Here is a 17,353-nt window from a genome sequence, read left to right on the forward strand (position 1 = left end):
ATTTCAGTGGGAGGAGCATTTGGTCAGGGGCTGCCACGTGAGCAAGTAATGCTGGTGAACGGAAGCGAGGTGGGGGAGAAGGCTGAGAATGGTGGCTGTGGGGGATGGGTGGGGGCGGGAGCAGGATGGAGGAGGGGTGGGGGTGTAGGGAGGGTGACTCAATGAGGTAAGGTGGGAGAAATGGCGGAGAAGTCAGGGGCAGATACAGGGTGGAATTAATGGGGCTGGTCATAAAAGGGGAGGATGACTGGCAGTAGAGAGGAATGGAGGTGTATGCCTCCAGTAAGGCTGAAAATGTGGTACATGCAAGGGATCAATGGACCAGTTAAAAGATCTCAGGTTTTTGCGCACCTTAGGAGCTTCAAAGCGGAGGTGATCTGTCTGCAGGAGACACACCTTATAGAACATAGAACATAGAACATTACAGCGCAGGACAGGCCTTTCGGCCCTCGATGTTGCGCCGACCTGTGAAACCACTCTAAAGCCCATCTACACTATTCCATTATCATCCATGTTTATCCAATGACCATTTAAATACCAACAAAAAGGAAGGACGGTAGAAAGAGGGAAAATCGACCGTGGATATCGAAGGAAATAAGGGAGAGTATCAAATTGAAGTAAAAAGCATATAAAGTGGCAAAGATTGCTGGGAGATTAGAGGACTGGGAAATCTTTAGGGGGCAAAAGAAATCTACTAAAAAAGCTATAAAGAAGAGTAAGATAGAGTAAAAGAGTAAACTTGCTCAGAATATAAAACAGACAGTAAACGTTTTTACAAATATATAAAACAAAAAAGAGTGGCTAAGGTCCTTTAGAGGATGAGACGGGAGTTTTAATAATGGGAAATGAGGAAATGGCTGAGGAACTGAACAGGTTTTGTGGGTCGGTCTTCACAGTGGAAGACACAAATAACATGCCAGCGACTGATAGAAATGAGGCTATGACAGGTGAGGACCTTGAGAGGATTGTTATCACTAAGGAGGTAGTGATGGGCAAGCTAATGGGGCTAAAGGTAGACAATTCTCCTGGCCCTGATGGAATGCATCCCAGAGTGCTAAAAGAGATGGCATGGGAAATTGCAGATGCACTAGTGATAATTTACCAAAATTCACTAGACTCTGGGGTGGTCCCGGTGGATTGGAAATTAGCAAACGTGACGCCACTGTTTAAAAAAGGAGGTAGGCAGAAAGCAGGAAATTATAGACCAGTGAGCTTAACTTCGGTAGTAGGGAAGATGCTGGAATCTATCATCAAGGAAGAAATAGCGAGGCATCTGGATAGAAATTGTCCCATTGGGCAGACGCAGCATGGGTTCATAAAGGGCAGGTCATGCCTAACTAATTTAGTGGAATGTTTTGAGGACATTACCAGTGCAGTAGATAACGGGGAGCTGATGGATGTGGTATATCTGGATTTCCAGAAAGCCTTTGACAAGGTGCCACACAAAAGGTTGCTGCATAAGATAAAGATGCATGGCATTAAGGGTAAAGTAGTAGCATGGATAGAGGATTGGTTAATTAATAGAAAGCAAAGAGTGGGGATTAATGGGTGTTTCTCTGGTTGGCAATCAGTAGCTAGTGGTGTCCCTCAGGGATCCGTGTTGGGCCCACAATTGTTCACAATTTACATAGATGATTTGGAGTTGGGGACCAAGGGCAATGTGTCCAAGTTTGCAGATGACACTAAGATGAGTGGTAAAGTGAAAAGTGCAGAGGATACTGGAAGTCTGCAGAGGGATTTGGATAGGTTAAGTGAATGGGCTCGGGTCTGGCAGATGGAATACAATGTTGACAAATGTGAGGTTATCCATTTTGGTAGGAATAACAGCAAACGGGATTATTATTTAAACGATAAAATATTAAAGCATGCCGCTGTGCAGAGAGACTTGGGTGTGCTAGTGCATGAGTCACAGAAGGTTGGTTTACAAGTGCAACAGGTGATTAAGAAGGCAAATGGAATTTTGTCCTTCATTGCTAGAGGGATGGAGTTTAAGACTAGGGAGGTTATGTTGCAATTGTATAAGGTGTTAGTGAGGCCACACCTGGAGTATTGTGTTCAGTTTTGGTCTCCTTACTTGAGAAAGGACATACTGGCACTGGAGGGTGTGCAGAGGAGATTCACTAGGTTAATCCCAGAGCTGAAGGGGTTGGATTATGAGGAGAGGTTGAGTAGACTGGGACTGTATTCGTTGGAATTTAGAAGGATGAGGGGGGATCTTATAGAAACATTTAAAATTATGAAGGGAATAGATAGGATAGATGCGGGCAGGTTGTTTCCACTGGCGGGTGAAAGCAGAACTAGGGGACATAGCCTCAAAATAAGGGAAGTAGATTTAGGACTGAGTTTAGGAGGAACTTCTTCACCCAAAGGGTTGTGAATCTATGAAATTCCTTGCCCAGTGAAGCAGTTGAGGCTCCTTCATTACATGTTTTTAAGGTAAAGATAGATAGTTGTTTGAAGAATAAAGGGATTAAGGGTTATGGTGTTCGGGCCGGAAAGTGGAGCTGAGTCCACAAAAGATCAGCCATGATCTCATTGAATGGCGGAGCAGGCTCGAGGGGCCAGATGGCCTACTCCTGCTCCTAGTTCTTATGTTCTTATGTTCTTAATGTTGGTGAGTCTACTACTGTTGCAGGCAGGGAATTCCACGCCCTTACTAATCTCTCAGTAAAGAACCTACCTCTGACATCTGTCCTATATCTATCGCCCCTCAATTTAAAGCTATGTCCCCTCGTGCTAGCCATCACCATCCGAGGAAAAAGGCTCTCAATGCCCACCCTATCTAATCCTCTGATCATCTTGTATGCCTCAATTAAGTCACCTTTTAACCTTCTCTCTAACGAAAACAGCCTCAAGTCCCTCAGCCTTTCCTCGTAAGATCTTCCCTCCATGCCAGGCAACATCCTGGTAAATCTCCTCTGTACCCGTTCCAATGTTTCCACATCCTTCCTATAATGCGGTGACCAGAATTGCATGCAATACTCCAAATGCAGCCGCACCATAGTTTTGTACATCTACAACATTACCTCATGGCTCCGAAACTCAATCCCTTTACCAATAAAAGCTAACACACCGTACGCCTTCTTAACAACCGTCTCAATCTGGGTGGCGTGAAGGACCAGGTTAGACTAAGAAAGGGATGGGTTGGTCAGGTTTCCCACTCGGGGTTCGATTCAAAGTCGCGGGGAGTGCCAATTTTAATGAGTAAGAAAACCAGGGTTTGTGAGCGCAAAGGAAGTGAGAGACCCGGTGGGAGATAAGTGATTGTGAGCGGAGTATTCGAAGGTATGCCTGTGGTGTTGGTGAATGCGCATGCACCGAATTAGGATGATGTAGGTTTTATGAAGGAGTTGCTGGCAGAAATCCCAGACTTGTCCATGCGCCAGTTAATTATGGAGAAGATTTTAACTGTATCTGAGAGCCAAGGGTAGATAGGTCGAGCCCCAGGTCAATGGTTAGGATTCAAATGGCAAAGGAGTTCGGCGGATTTATGGAAAAGATGGGTATCGTGGACCCATGGTGCTTTAAGAACCCAGGGGGAGGGCGTATTCCTTTTTTCACATGTGTATATTCAAGAAGGGTGTATTCAAGAATCAACTTTTTTGTGGTGAGCCGGGAGATTTTGGTTGGGGTGGAGGGGGCCGAATACACAAGGATAGTAATCTCAGACCGTGCGCCCCACTGGCTGGAGATTCGGCTTAGATCGGGACGGGAGCAGAGGCCAGGGTGGAGGCTTGATTCAGGGTTGTTGGCAGATCCAAAGGCCTTTTTTCGGAAACTGGACACAATCATCTCGGACTTTGTATGGACGGGAAAGGTGCCAAGGGTTAGAAGGACCCTGCTACAGAGGCAAAGACAGCAGGGAGGGTTGGCATTGCTGAACCTGCTTCATTACTATTAGGCGGCGAATGTGGAGAAGGTGAGGCGAGGGTGGAAGGAGAGGTGGTAGAATGGGTTAGGATGGAGGAAGAATCCTTGAAGGGGTCCAGTCGAAGGGCTATAGTGACGGCAGCAGGTACTCAGGGAGCATGGTGGTTCAGTCCACGGTGAAGATCTGGAACCAGTTGAGGAAGCACTTTAGGATGGAGGGAATGTCAGTGTTAACGCCGTTGTGTGAGAATCATGGGTTTGAGCCGGAGGTGGATGGATGACATGTATAGGAGGTGGAGAGAAGCGGGGCTGGTCAGGGTGAGGGATTTGTATCTGGAGGAAGGGTTACACGTCTGGAAGAATTTAGGGAGAGGATAGAGCTCCGAGAGGGAGTGAGTTTAGGTACCTGCAGGTGAGGACCTTGCGCAGAAGGTTTGGAAGGAGTTCCTAGGTTGCCAAGGTATATGCTGCTGGGTGACAGTTGCTTCCGGATGTGGAAAGGGAAGGTAGAATTGGAGATATATACAGGTTGCTGGGAGAGCAGGGAGGTGAGTGGGTGGTGAAGATTAAGGAAAAATGGGAAGGGGAGCTGGGCGGAGAGATAAATTGGGGCGTGTGGAGTGAGGCACTGCAAAGGGTAAATGCAATCTCCTTGTGCACAAGGATGAGCCTGATACAGTTCAAGGTCATACACAGGGTACATATGACTCAAGCAAGAATGAGTGGATTCTTCCAGGGGATGGCAGATGAGAGGTGTGGGTGGGGGCCACCGAATCATGTGCACATGTTCTGGGGCTGCGAAATGTTGGAGAGATTCTGAGCGGGAGTGTTTGCGGTTCTAGCAAGGATAGTGAAGGAGGAGGGGGTGGAGCAGGATCTTTTCGCCGCGATATTTGGGGTTTCGGAGAAGCCGGAGCTCATGGAGAGGAGGAAGTCCGATGTTGTGACCCTCACCTCTCCGATTGCTTGGCGACGGATCTTATTGGAGTGGGGGTCAACAATGCCACCGGGGTAACGGCCTCGTTGGGTGACCTGTATGATTTCCTTTGGCTGGAAAAGATAAAGTATGAGTTAAGGAGTTCAGTGGAGATATTTGAGTCAAGGTGGGGGATGTTCCACCACCGTGATGAACAACTCCTCAAACACGGTCACGAACATAGAACATAGAACATCGTTCTATGTTCTATGTTCTATGTTCTATATTCGTGACCGTGTTTGAGGAGTTGTTCATCACGGTGGTGGGGGGTGGGGGTTGAGAAAGGGGGAAAATTTGTACAAACTGTATAGTTATTTGTTGGGAAGCTCATTTCCTGAATTGTTTATGTGTTGTAACTTTTTATATACGTTTGCAATAAAATATATTTAAATTTAGCATGGCCAATCCACCTACCCTGCACATCTTTGGGTTGTGGGGGTGAGACCCACGCAGACACAGGGAGAATGTGCAAACCCTACATGGACAGTGACCTGGGGCCAGGATCAAACCTGGGTCCTTGGCACCATGAGGCAGCGGTGCTAACCACTGTGCCACCGTGTCGCCTGCAGTCTTGAAACATAATTCTGTTTCTCTCTCCACAGCTGCCACCTGATCTACTGAATGTTTCCATTTTTCTTGGTTTTATCATAGATTATCATAGAATTTACAGTGCAGAAGGAGGCCATTCGGCCCATCAAGTCTGCACTGGCTCTTGGAAAGAGCACCCTACCCAAGCCCACACCCCCACCCTATCCCCATAACCCAGTAACCCCACCCAACACTAAGGGAAATTTTGGACACTAAGGGCAATTTATCATGGCCAATCCACCTAACCTGCACATCTTTGGAGTGTGGGAGGAAACCGGAGCACCCGGAGGAAACCCACGCACACACGGGGAGGATGTGCAGACTCCACACAGACAGTGACCCAAGCCGGAATCGAACCTGGGACCCTGGAGCTGTGAAGCAATTGTGCTATCCACAATGCTACCGTGTTGCCCTTTAGTTCAGATTTCCAACATCTGCAGTGTTATGGATTTAGATGATTGCTCTTTTAGATATCTTTTAAAAACCTGGACAAACAATGGGAATAATTGCAGCGTTTGTGGGTGATATGAAACTTAGAAATAGAGCAAGCAGCGAGGAGTATAATGACATGTTCCAGGAGGATTGGTGAAGAGGGCAGACCATAAGACAGATGATTCTATGGCAAAATTCACTTTCAAAAGAGAAGTAGATAAATATTGGGAAAGGTTAATTTGGGCTAATCGGAATGTAAAGGGAAGTGGGCCTAATTGGCTTTACTGAAGAGTTGGTATAGGGAGGATGGGTCAAATGGTTTCCTGTGCTGTGTCACTCTTAGTTCTATGAAAGATTACCGATTTTTGTCCTAGCGATGGATTTCTAATTTGGTGTACTGTCTTCATTCCATTGAGTGCTCCTTTCACACTTCTTCACTGTGTCTTTTGTGCGAAACAAAATCCTTACTTTTTGTCTGAGGAGTGATATTGAAGATCTGCAGCCTTTCGCTGAAAAAAACAAATTGCTAAGTAAAGCTGCCTTGTGAACCTAGGTAATCACAAACTTCCAGGAACTGAAAGGGAACTGACCTGCACGGTGACACAACAGCAATATTTACTCAAGCCCAGCACTGTAGAGCCCCGGAGCCAAGGGACTGACCAGTGGCAAATCAACAAAGTGGAAAGACAGAGATTGGCAGCCTGCCTAGGATCCTTGTCAAACTCAGGATCTGGTGACAACAATACAACAGTAACTTAAAGACATTCAGACTTACTTCAATCATGTTACTTTTGCTACTATAAGTAAAATAGTCACAAAATAGTTACAGATTTAAAGTTGGCTTGTGTAAGATTCTTACATAATGTTACATTCCATATTTGGGTAACTGAAAACGATAGGAGCTGGACCTCAGCCAGAAAGCAGTCATGTTACAGGGAGCAGCAGCACCAAGTCTGTACCACCTGATCCAAGCGTTACAGACTGAGGATTTAAATCTCTTGGAGCTTCTCACTTTGACACCCAATACCTGAATGACTTGTCATCTGCAAGCCAGCCTTTTCTTGTACCAGTGTCCTGCCAGATTGAAATAATACTGTATCAGGATCTCTTCAATTAGTTGTATTCATTTCAATCACTATAAATTGGAGGAACAATTAAAATATAAAGGGCACAATCTACCAGCCACGTTGTGCCTGAAAGTTAGTGCAACGTGGCTGGCAGATGCTGGGAGGCCTCGCTCCCAGGATCTGCCCAGCTCACTACGCCTTGCAAGATCCAACGCAATCTCGCAAAATGTCGCAGTGTGAATCCTGTCCATTGTGGGCGGGATGTCTTTTTGGCAAATCTGCATATTAGAACGCGACAGCTAGTCTCACTCTAATATGCAGTTCCCTATGGTAAATGAGGCATTGGTATCTAGCCCCTTCACCTTGGAACCTCCGGCAAACGCCATTCGGTACTGGCCTCCACAGGTGGAGCAGCACTCATGGGGACTCCCAGGGGATTGGAGGCCAGCAGGTGTTTGCCCTCTGGGCAGGGTGGTACCAAAAAACAATAAAGCACAGGAATAGGCCCTTCAGCCCTCCAAGCCTGTACCACCCTCAGATCATGGTACCACCCTCGGGTAAAACCCTCAACACTTCTTCATGCCGCCTCTCTTTATACCCATCCTATCTATGTATTTGTTGAGATGCCCTTTGAACGCAGTTAATGTATTTGCATCCACAACATCCACTGGCAACTCATTCCAGGCACTCACCACCCTCTGTGTCAAAAACCTACCTCGTACATGTCCTCTAAACATTGTCCCTCAGACCTTAAACCTATGCCCACTGGTGACTGATCGCTCCAGCCTGAGAAAGAATGCCTGTCCATCCACTCTATTCATGCCCCTCATAATCTTGTAGACCTCTATCAGGTCACCCCTCAACCTTCATCATTCTAGTACCCTGGAATTGCTGGTGCCACCTGGGCATGCTGGCAGTGTCATGTGGGTGGCAGCCTGGCACTGTCAAGGTGCCCAGGTGGCAATGCCAGGGTGCCAGGCTGGCACTGCCAAGATGCCAAACTGGCATTTTTTGCAATATGGTAATTGGGTTGGGGGTGCCCTGCGCGGTGGGAGGGGGTCCTAGGTCTATTGTGAGTCGGGGCTTGGGGGGGGATTTGGGGGTCACATTGGGGGCTTGAGAGATTGGAACGCCATTCTTAAATACCCCCTCAAAAAGTCGGCTTAGCCTTGCCCTTGTGAGGTGTTCTCTACACACCACCTTCAACTGTATCAGCCCCAACCTGGGACGTGAAGTTGACGCATTCGCCCTCCGTAGCACCTCACACTGCATCCCCTCCCCCATATCCTCCCCCAACTCTTCCTCCCACTTTGCCTTAATCCCATCCAGTAATACTTTATCTTCTCCCAGAATAACCCCATAAATCGCTGCCACCTACCCCTGCCCCAACCCATATTTCTCCCCCATCTTCCAACTTCGCAAACCGGTCCACCAGAAACAAATCCTTTAATACCCTAACTCCCCTCTCCTCCCATCTCTGAAAATTCCCATCCCACCTCCCTGGTTCAAATCTATGATTCCCTCGTATCAGCATTTCCCATGACTCCACCCACAACCTAAGGTGCTAGCGCAGCTGCCTCCAGATCTTGAGTGTCGCCACCTTAACCGAACTCCATGAGTATTTCCATGGGGCCATCGGGAGCGGCGCTGTTTAAAAAAAAATATTTTTATTAGGTATTTGAAAGTTTTTATAATAATAACAATAACAATGACATAAACATGGCATAATGAGCATTTCCACCCCCATCCCAATCTTCACACAGCCCAACCATAAAACAACAATCCGGCCCTCTCCCCCCCCCCCCCCTTTGAGATACTGCATCTGCTGAATTTTAATTTTCTCTGTGAAAGTCGACGAACGGCTGCCGCCTCCGGGTGACCCCAACCATTTACCCTCTTAGTGCAAATTTTATCTTCTCGAGACTGAGAAACCCAGCCATGTCACCAACCCAGGTCTCTGCACTCGGGGGCTTCGAGTCTCTCCACATTACCAAGATCCGTTTCCGGGCTACCAGGGAGGCAAAGGCCAAGACGTCGGCCTCTTTCGCCCCCTGAACTCACGGCTCTTCCGATACTCCAAAGATCACTGCCTGCAGACTCGGCACCACCTGTGTTTCTAGTACCGTGGACATTCCCTTAGCAATTCCCTGCCAAAACCCTCTAAACTTCAGACATGCCCAAAACATGTGGACATGATTTGCTGGGCTTTCCGCGCACCTCGCACACCTGTCCTCTATCCCGAAAAACTTGCTCATCCGAGCCACTGTCATGTGTGCCTGGTGGACTACTTTAAATTGTATCAGGCTAAGCCTGGGCCATGATGAGGATGTATTAACCCTGTTTAGGACATCCGCCCACAGACCAGCCGCTATCTCTCCTCCTAGCTCGTCCTCCCACTTGCCCTTAAGCTCCTCCACTGGAGTTTCCTCCGCCTCCGAAAGCTCCTGGTAAATATCCGATATCTTCCCCTCTCCCACCCAGGTAATGGAGATTACTCTATCCTGTATCCCTCGTGGCGGCAGCAGCGGAAAGGCCTGGACCTGCTTTCTCAGGCAGTCTCGCACCTGCAAATTCCTCAACCGATTCCCTGCTGGCAATTCAAATTTATCGTCCAAGGCTTTCAAGCTGGGGAAGCTCCTGTCTGTAAATAGATCCCCCATCCTTCTAATTCCTGCCTTTTGCCATCTCCGGAACCCACCATCCAGTCTACTCGGTACAAACCGATGATCATTATAAATGGGGGTCCAAACCGATGCTCCCTCCACTCTCTTCTATCTCCTCCATTGCCCCTAGATTCTCAGAGCTGCCACCACCACCGGACTTGTGGAGTATCGGGCCGGCGAGAATGGAAGAGGTGGTGTTATCAGTGCCCCCAAGCTTGTGTCTTTGCATGATGCCGCATCGATCCACTCCCACACTGACACCGCCCCGCCCCCCCACTACCCACTTCCTAATCATGGCTATATTAGCCTCCCAGCAGTAATTGCAGAAGTTCGGCAGCGCCAACCCACCCTCCTCCCCAACTGGGCTCCAGCAACACTTTCTTCACTCGCAGGGTTTTACCCGCCCACACAAAGCCCGAAATAACCTTATTCATCCGCTTGAAAACGGCCCTTGGGATGAAGATGGATGCACTGTAAGACAAACAGAAATCGGGGAGGAGTGCCAAGAGTACAGGGAGCTCGGCAGAAAGTTAAAAGACAGGACCTCAAGGGTTGTAATCGCGGGATTACTCCCTATGCCACGTGACAGTGAGGCTAGAAATAGGAAGATAGAGCAGCTAAACACATGGCTAAACAGCTGGTGTAGGAGGGTGGATTTCCGTTATCTGGACAACTGGGATCTCTTCCGGGGCAGGTGTGTCCTGTATAAGAAGGGCGGGTTGCATGTAAACTAGAGAGGCATAAATATCCTGGCCGCGAGATTTGCCAGTGTCACACGGGAGGGTTTAAACTAGTATGGCGGGGGGTGGGCACCGGAGCAATAGGTCAGAAGGTGAAAGCATTGAGGGAGAACTAGGGAATAGGGCCACTATGGCTCTGAGGCAGAGCAGACGGGGGGATGTTGCTGAAAACAGCGGGTCTGGTGGCCTGAAGTGCAAATGTTTTAATGCCATAAGTATTGTGGGTGAGGCAGATTAATTTAGAGCTTGGATTAGTACTTGGAACTATGATGTTGTTGCCATTACAGAAACCTGGTTGAGGGAAGGACAGGATTGGCAGCTAAATGTTCCAGGATTTAGATGTTTCAGGTGGGATAGAGGGGGATGTAAAAGGGGTGGCGGAGTTGTGCTACTGGTTAGGGAGAATATCACAGCTGTACTACGGGAGGACACCTCAGAGGGCAGTGAGGTTATATGGGTAGAGATCAGGAATAAGAAGGGTGCAGTCACAATATTGGGGGTTTTCTACAGGCCTCCCAACAGCTAGCGGGAGATAGAGGAGCAGATAGGTAGACAGATTTTGGAAAAGAGTAAAAACAACATTTGTTGTGATGGGAGACTTCAACTTTCCCAATATTGACTGGGACTCACTTAGTGCTGGGGGCTTAGACGGGGCAGAGTTTGTAAGGAGCATCCAGGAGGGCTTCTCAAAACAATATGTAGACAGTCCAACTAGGGAAGGGGCTGTACTGGAGCTGGTGCTGGGGAATGAACCCGGCTAGGTGATAGAAGTTTCAGTAGGGGAGCATTTCGGGAACAGTGACCACAATTCAGTGAGTTTTAAAGTGCTGGTGGACAAGGATAAGAGTGGTCCTAGGGTGAATGTGCTAATTTGAGGGTAGGCTAATTATAACAGTGTTAGGCGAGAACTGAAGAACTTAGATTGGGGGCGGATGTTTGAGGGTAAATCAACATCTGACATGTGGGAGGCTTTCAAGTGTTAGTTGAAAGGAATTCAGGACCGGTATGTTCCTGTGAGGAAGAAGGATAAATACGGCAAATTTCAGGAACCTTGGATAACGGGAGATATTGTAGGCCTCGTCAAAAAGAAAAAGGAGGCATTTGTCAGGGCTAGAAGGCTGGGAACAGACAAAGCTTGTGTGGAATATAAGGAAAGTAGGAAGGAACTTAAGCAAGGAGCCAGGAGGGCTAGAAGGAGTCACAAAAAGGCATTGGCAAATAGGATTAAGGAAAGTCCCAAGGCTTTTTACACGTACATAAAAAGCAAGAGGGTAGCCAGGGAAAGGGTTGGCCCACTGAAAGATAGACAAGGGAATTTATGTGTGGAGCCAGAGGAAATGGGCGAGGTACTAAATGAATACTTTGTATCAGTATTCACCAAAGAGAAGGAATTGGTGGATGTTGAGTCTGGCGAAGGGTGTGTAGATAACCTGGGTCACATTGAGATCCAAAAAGATGAGGGCATCTTGAAAAATATTAAGGTAGATAAGTCCCCAGGGCCTGATGGGATCTACCCCAGAATACTGAAGGAGGCTAGAGAGGAAATTGCTGAGGCCTTGACAAAAAAACTTTAGATCCTCACTGTCTTCAGGTGATGTCCCGAAGGACTGGAGAATAGCCAATGTTTGTTTAAGAAGGGTAGCAAGGATAATCCAGGGAACTACAGGCCGGTGAGCCTTATGTCAGTGGTCGGTAAATTACTGGAGAGAATTCTTCGAGACGGGATATACTCCCATTTGGAAGCAAATGGACGTATTAGTGAGAGGCAGCATGGTTTTGTGAAGGGGAGGTCGTGTCTCACTAACTTGATAGAGTTTTTTGAAGAGGTCACAAAGATGATTGATGCAGGTAGGGCAGTGGGTGTTGTCTATATGGACTTCAGTAAGGCCTTTGACAAGGTCCCTCATGGTAGACTGGAACAAAAGGTGAAGTCACACGGGATCAGGGGTGAGCTGGCAAGGTAGATACAGAACTGGCTAGGTCATAGAAGGCAGAGAGTAGCAATGGAAGGGTGCTTTTCTAATTGGAGGGCTGTGACTAGTGGTGTTCCGCAGGGATCAGTGCTGGGACCTTTGCTGTTCGTAGTATATATAAATGATTTGGAGGAAAATGTAACTGGTCTGATTAGTAAGTTTGCAGATGACACAAAGGTTGGTGGAATTGCGGATAGCGGTGAGGACTGTCAGAGGATACAGCAGGATTTAGATCGTTTGGAGACTTGGGCGGAGAGATGGTAGATGGAGTTTAATCCGGACAAATGTGAGGGAATGCATTTTGGAAGGTCTAATGCAGGTAGGGAATATATAGTGAATGGTAGAACCCTAAAGAGTATTGAAAGTCAGAGAGCTCTTGGTGTACAGGTCCACCTTTCACTGAAAGGGGCAACACAGGTGGAGAAGGTAGTCAAGAAGGCATACGGCATGCTTGCCTTCATTGGCCGGGGCATTGAGTATAAGAATTGGCAAGTCATGTTGCAGCTGTATAGCACATTAGTTAGGTCACACTTGGAGTATAGTGTTCAATTCTGGTCGCCACACTACCAGAAGGATGTGGAGGATTTAGAGAGAGTGCAGAAGAGATTTACCAGGATGTTGCCTGGTATGGAGGGCATTCGCTATGAGGAGCGGTTGAATAAACTCAGTTTGTTCTCACTGGAACGACGGAGGTTGAGGGGCGACCTGATAGAGGTCTACAAAATTATGAGGCGCATAGACAGAGTGGATAGTCAGAGGCTTTTCCCCAGGGTAGAGGGGTCAATTACTAGGGGGCATAGGTTTAAGGTGCGAGTGGCAAGGTTTAGAGTAGATGTACGAGGCAAGTTTTTTACACAGAGGGTAGTGGGTGCCTGGAACTCGCTGCCAGAGGAGGTGGTGGAAGCAGGGACGATAGTGACATTTAAGGGGCATCTTGACAAATACATGAATATGATGGGAAGAGAGGGATATGGACCGAGGAAGTGTTGAAGATTGTAAATTAGCCGGGCAGCATTGCCAGCATGGGCTTGGAGGACCAAAGGGCCTGTTCCTGTGCTGTATTTTTCTTTGTTCTTTGACCGTCATTTTCTCAGTCTGCACCTTCCCCGCCAGTGATAGCGGGAGCATGTCCCATCTCTTTTTTTAAAAAATAATTTTTATTAAGATTTTCACAAAATATAAACAACAAAACAATATTAACAAGACAACCATAGTAAAAACCAAAGAACAAAATCCAACACCCCATCCCCCCAGCAACTACAAAAACAAAAAAGAAAACAACAAAAAGGAAAGAGATAACACCCGCCATATCCAACAAACCCATGTACACAATCCCCCCCCCCCCCCCCGCCCCCGCGGGTTGCTGCTGCTGCCGGCCTATTTCCCTACCATTCCGCCAGGAAGTCCAGGAAAGGTTGCCACCGCCTAAAGAACCCTTGCACCGACCCTCTCAGGGCGAATTTCACCCTCTCCAATTTAATGAACCCCGCTATGTCATTGATCCAGGCCTCCACGCTTGGGGGCCTCGCATCCTTCCACTGAAGCAAAATCCTACGCCGGGCTACTAGGGACGCAAAGGCCAAGGAACACCGGCCCCTTTCGCCTCCTGCACTCCCGGCTCCGCTGCTACCCCAAATATCGTGAGTCCCCAGCCTGGCTCAACCCTGGATCCTACCACCCTCGACACCGTGCTTGCTACCCCCTTCCAAAAGTCCCCCAGCGCTGGGCATGCCCAGAACATAAGGGCATGGTTTGCTGGGCTCCCCGAGCACCTAGTACACCTATCCTCGCCTCCAAAGAACCTGCTCATCCTCGTCCAGGTCATATGAGCCCTATGCAGCACCTTGAACTGTATGAGGCTAAGCCTCGCAACATGTCCCATCTCTTGATGGCCCATTTCATCTGTTCTACCAGCCGGGATAGGTTTAACTTGTGCAGTGCCTCCCATTCCCGGGCCACCTGGATTCCCAGATACCAAAAGCTCTTTCCTCCCATTCTAAGTGGCAGCTCTCCCAGTATCCTCTCCTGTCCACTTGCCTGGATCGCGAACATCTCACTTTTCCCCATGTTCAATTTATACTCCGAAAAATTGCCAGATTCCCCCAAGATTCGCATTACTTCCCTCCAACGGGTCTGAAATATACAAGAGCAGGTCATCTGCGTAAAGTGAGACCCATTGCTCCCCCCCCCCCCCCCCGAACCAGCCCTTTCCAGTTCCTAGAGGCTCTTAACGCCATGGCCAACGGCTCTATGGCCAGAGCAAACAGCAACGGAGAGAGGGGCACCCTTGCCTCGTCCCTCGGTGTAGTTTTAAATACCCCGACCTCAGCCGGTTTGTACGCACACTCGCTACTGGTGCCTGATTGAGCAACTGCACCCAGTCACAAAACCCAAACCTTCCCAACGCCTCCCACAGGTAATTCCACTCCACTCGATCAAAAGCCTTCTCCGCATCCATCACTACCAATTAATCCAAAAATTGCCTCATCCCCTCCACCCCAGCCAAGGGTCCCGACTCATATAATTTACTATAAAAGTCTTTAAACACTTCATTCACGCTCACTGGGTCCAGGACAGTATTCCCGCCGCTAATCTTTACTTTCCCTATCTCCCTGGCTACCTCCCTTTTCCTGAGCTGGTGCGTTAATATTCTGCTTGCCTTTTCCCCGTACTCATAAATTGCCCCTTGCCTTCCTCAACAGTTCCACTGCTTTCCCTGTAGTCAACAGCCCAAACTCCGCCTGTAACCTCCGCTGCTCCCTAAATAGCCCGCGTCCAGGGCCTCCAAGTATCTCCTGTCCGCCTGGAGTATCTCCTCCACTAATCTATCCCTCTCAGCCGTTCCACCTTTTCTCTGTGGGCCCGTATCGAAATTAATTCCCCTCTGACTACTGCCTTCAAAGCTTCCCAAACCGTCACTGCAGAGACCTCCCCCATATCATTTGTTTCCAGGTAGTTCTGGATGGACTTGTTAACCCGCCCACAGATCGCTTCGTCCGCTAGCAACCCCACATCCAGTCTCCACAGCGGGCGTTGCCCTCTCTCCACAATAATCCGTAGTTCCACCCAGTGCGGGGCATGATCCGACACTGCGATTGCCGAGTACTCAGTATCCACCACCCCAGGTATTAGCGCCCTGCTCAGAACAAAAAAGTCGTGCGAGACTATACCTTGTCGACATGCGAGAAAAAAGAAAACTCATTCGCCCTTGGCCGTGCAAACCTCCATGGGTCTACTCCCCCCATCTGTTCCATAAACCCCTTCAATTCCTTTGCTATGGCCACTGATGGAACCATCAATTCACCAGACACGTGTTTCCGATATGAATCTAGGCTTTAATCGACTTACTTCAGAGCCAGCCTGTTACCAGTTGATGAACTCTTAGTGAACTCAGGCTGACTCTGGACAAGGGTATTTATACAGCTGCACTAGGGGGAGGAGTCGTGGGCGGAGCCAAGGGTGGAGCCCAGTACAAGTTCCTGAGTACTCCCAGAGCTACTCCCCCTAGTGGTAGGATAGCGCTACTGCGCTTACAAAGACAGTGTGAATTATCATATATATATATATATATATATATATTACATTCACCACATTCACCCCCTGCAAAAAAATCAAGTCCGGCGGGGGTGGTGGCCTACAACGTCAGTCTGTCCGGTGGTCGGATTCTTCATTGTGATCTGCGGAGCACCGGGGTTGCAGCCTCTTGCGGTGGCTGGATGGGTGTTGTGTGCTGGGGTACGATGGCGGACTCCAGGGAGGGTTGTATCGAGCTTCATACTCTCCTGGTTAGACCGGGGACTGGGGGCACTGGGGGCTGGCCGGTGCGGGGGCGCGGAACTGGTGGAGCGAGCTCGTGGGCTCGGGAGCACAAGGGGGCGGCAGCATGGGGTGTAGGGTGAGAGGTCCTTCTGTGGGGGTAGAGGGGGCGCTGGATCCGGCGGGTGCTAGATCCCGGAGGGATACCGTGTCCTGACGGCCGTCAGGGAACTCGACGAATGAGTACTGGGGGTTGGAGTGGAGCAGGCGCACATTTTCAACAAGGGGGTCGGTTTTGTGCGCCCTGACGTGTTTCCTCAGCAGTATGGGGCCCGGGGTCCTCAGCCATGCCGGAAGTGAGACCCCGTGGTAGTGCCCCTGGAAAAGATGAAGAGCCTCTCGTGAGGGGTCTGGTTGGTCGCCATGCACAAAAGGGACCTAATAGCGTGGAGCGCGTCTGGGAGGACTTCCTGCCACTGGGAGACTTGGATCTTTCTAGACCGGAGGGTCAGTAGGATGGTCTTCCAGACCGTCGCGTTCTCCCTTTCCACCTGCCCGTTCCCCTGGGGTTGTAGCTGGTAGTCCTGCTCGAGGCAATGCCCTTGTCGAGCAGGTACTGACGCAGCTCGTCGCTCATGAAGGACGAACCCCGGTCGCTGTGTACGTAGCTGGGGAAACCAAACAGGGTGATATGCAGGGCCCTAATGACTATGTGGGAGGTCATGTCGGGGCACGGGATAGCGAATGGGAAACGGGAGAACTCGTCTACGACGTTTAGAAAGTAAACGTTCTTGTTAGTTGAGGGGAGTGGCCCTTTGAAATCAATCGTGAGGTGTTCAAAGGGCCTAGAAGCCTTGACCAGGTGGGCCCTGTCTGGTCTATAGAAGTGCGGTTTGCACTCCGCACAGATCGGGCAGTCCCTGGTGACCGCTTTTACCGCCACGTTGGAGAAAGGCAGGTTTCGGGCCCTGATGTAGTGGGCGAGCCAGGTGACCCCCGGGTGGCAGAGGTCATTGTGGATGACTTTTAATCGGTCGATCTGTGCGCTGGCGCATGTCCCGCGGGATAGGGCTCCGGAGGCTCGTTGAGCTTCCCGGTCGATATTTGATATCGTAATTGGAGGTGGAGAGTTCGATCCTCCACCTCAGAATTTTGTCGAATTTTTAATTTTGCCCCTTTCCGGGTTGTCGAACATGAAGGCAACCGATCTTTGGTCGGTGACGAGGGTGAACCTCCTACCTGCGAGGTAGTGCCTCCAGTGACAGATAGCCTCCACAATGGCTTGTGC

The sequence above is a fragment of the Scyliorhinus canicula genome, chromosome 11, assembly GCF_902713615.1.
Source record: "Scyliorhinus canicula chromosome 11, sScyCan1.1, whole genome shotgun sequence".
In the NCBI taxonomy this organism is placed as follows: Eukaryota; Metazoa; Chordata; class Chondrichthyes; order Carcharhiniformes; family Scyliorhinidae; genus Scyliorhinus; species Scyliorhinus canicula.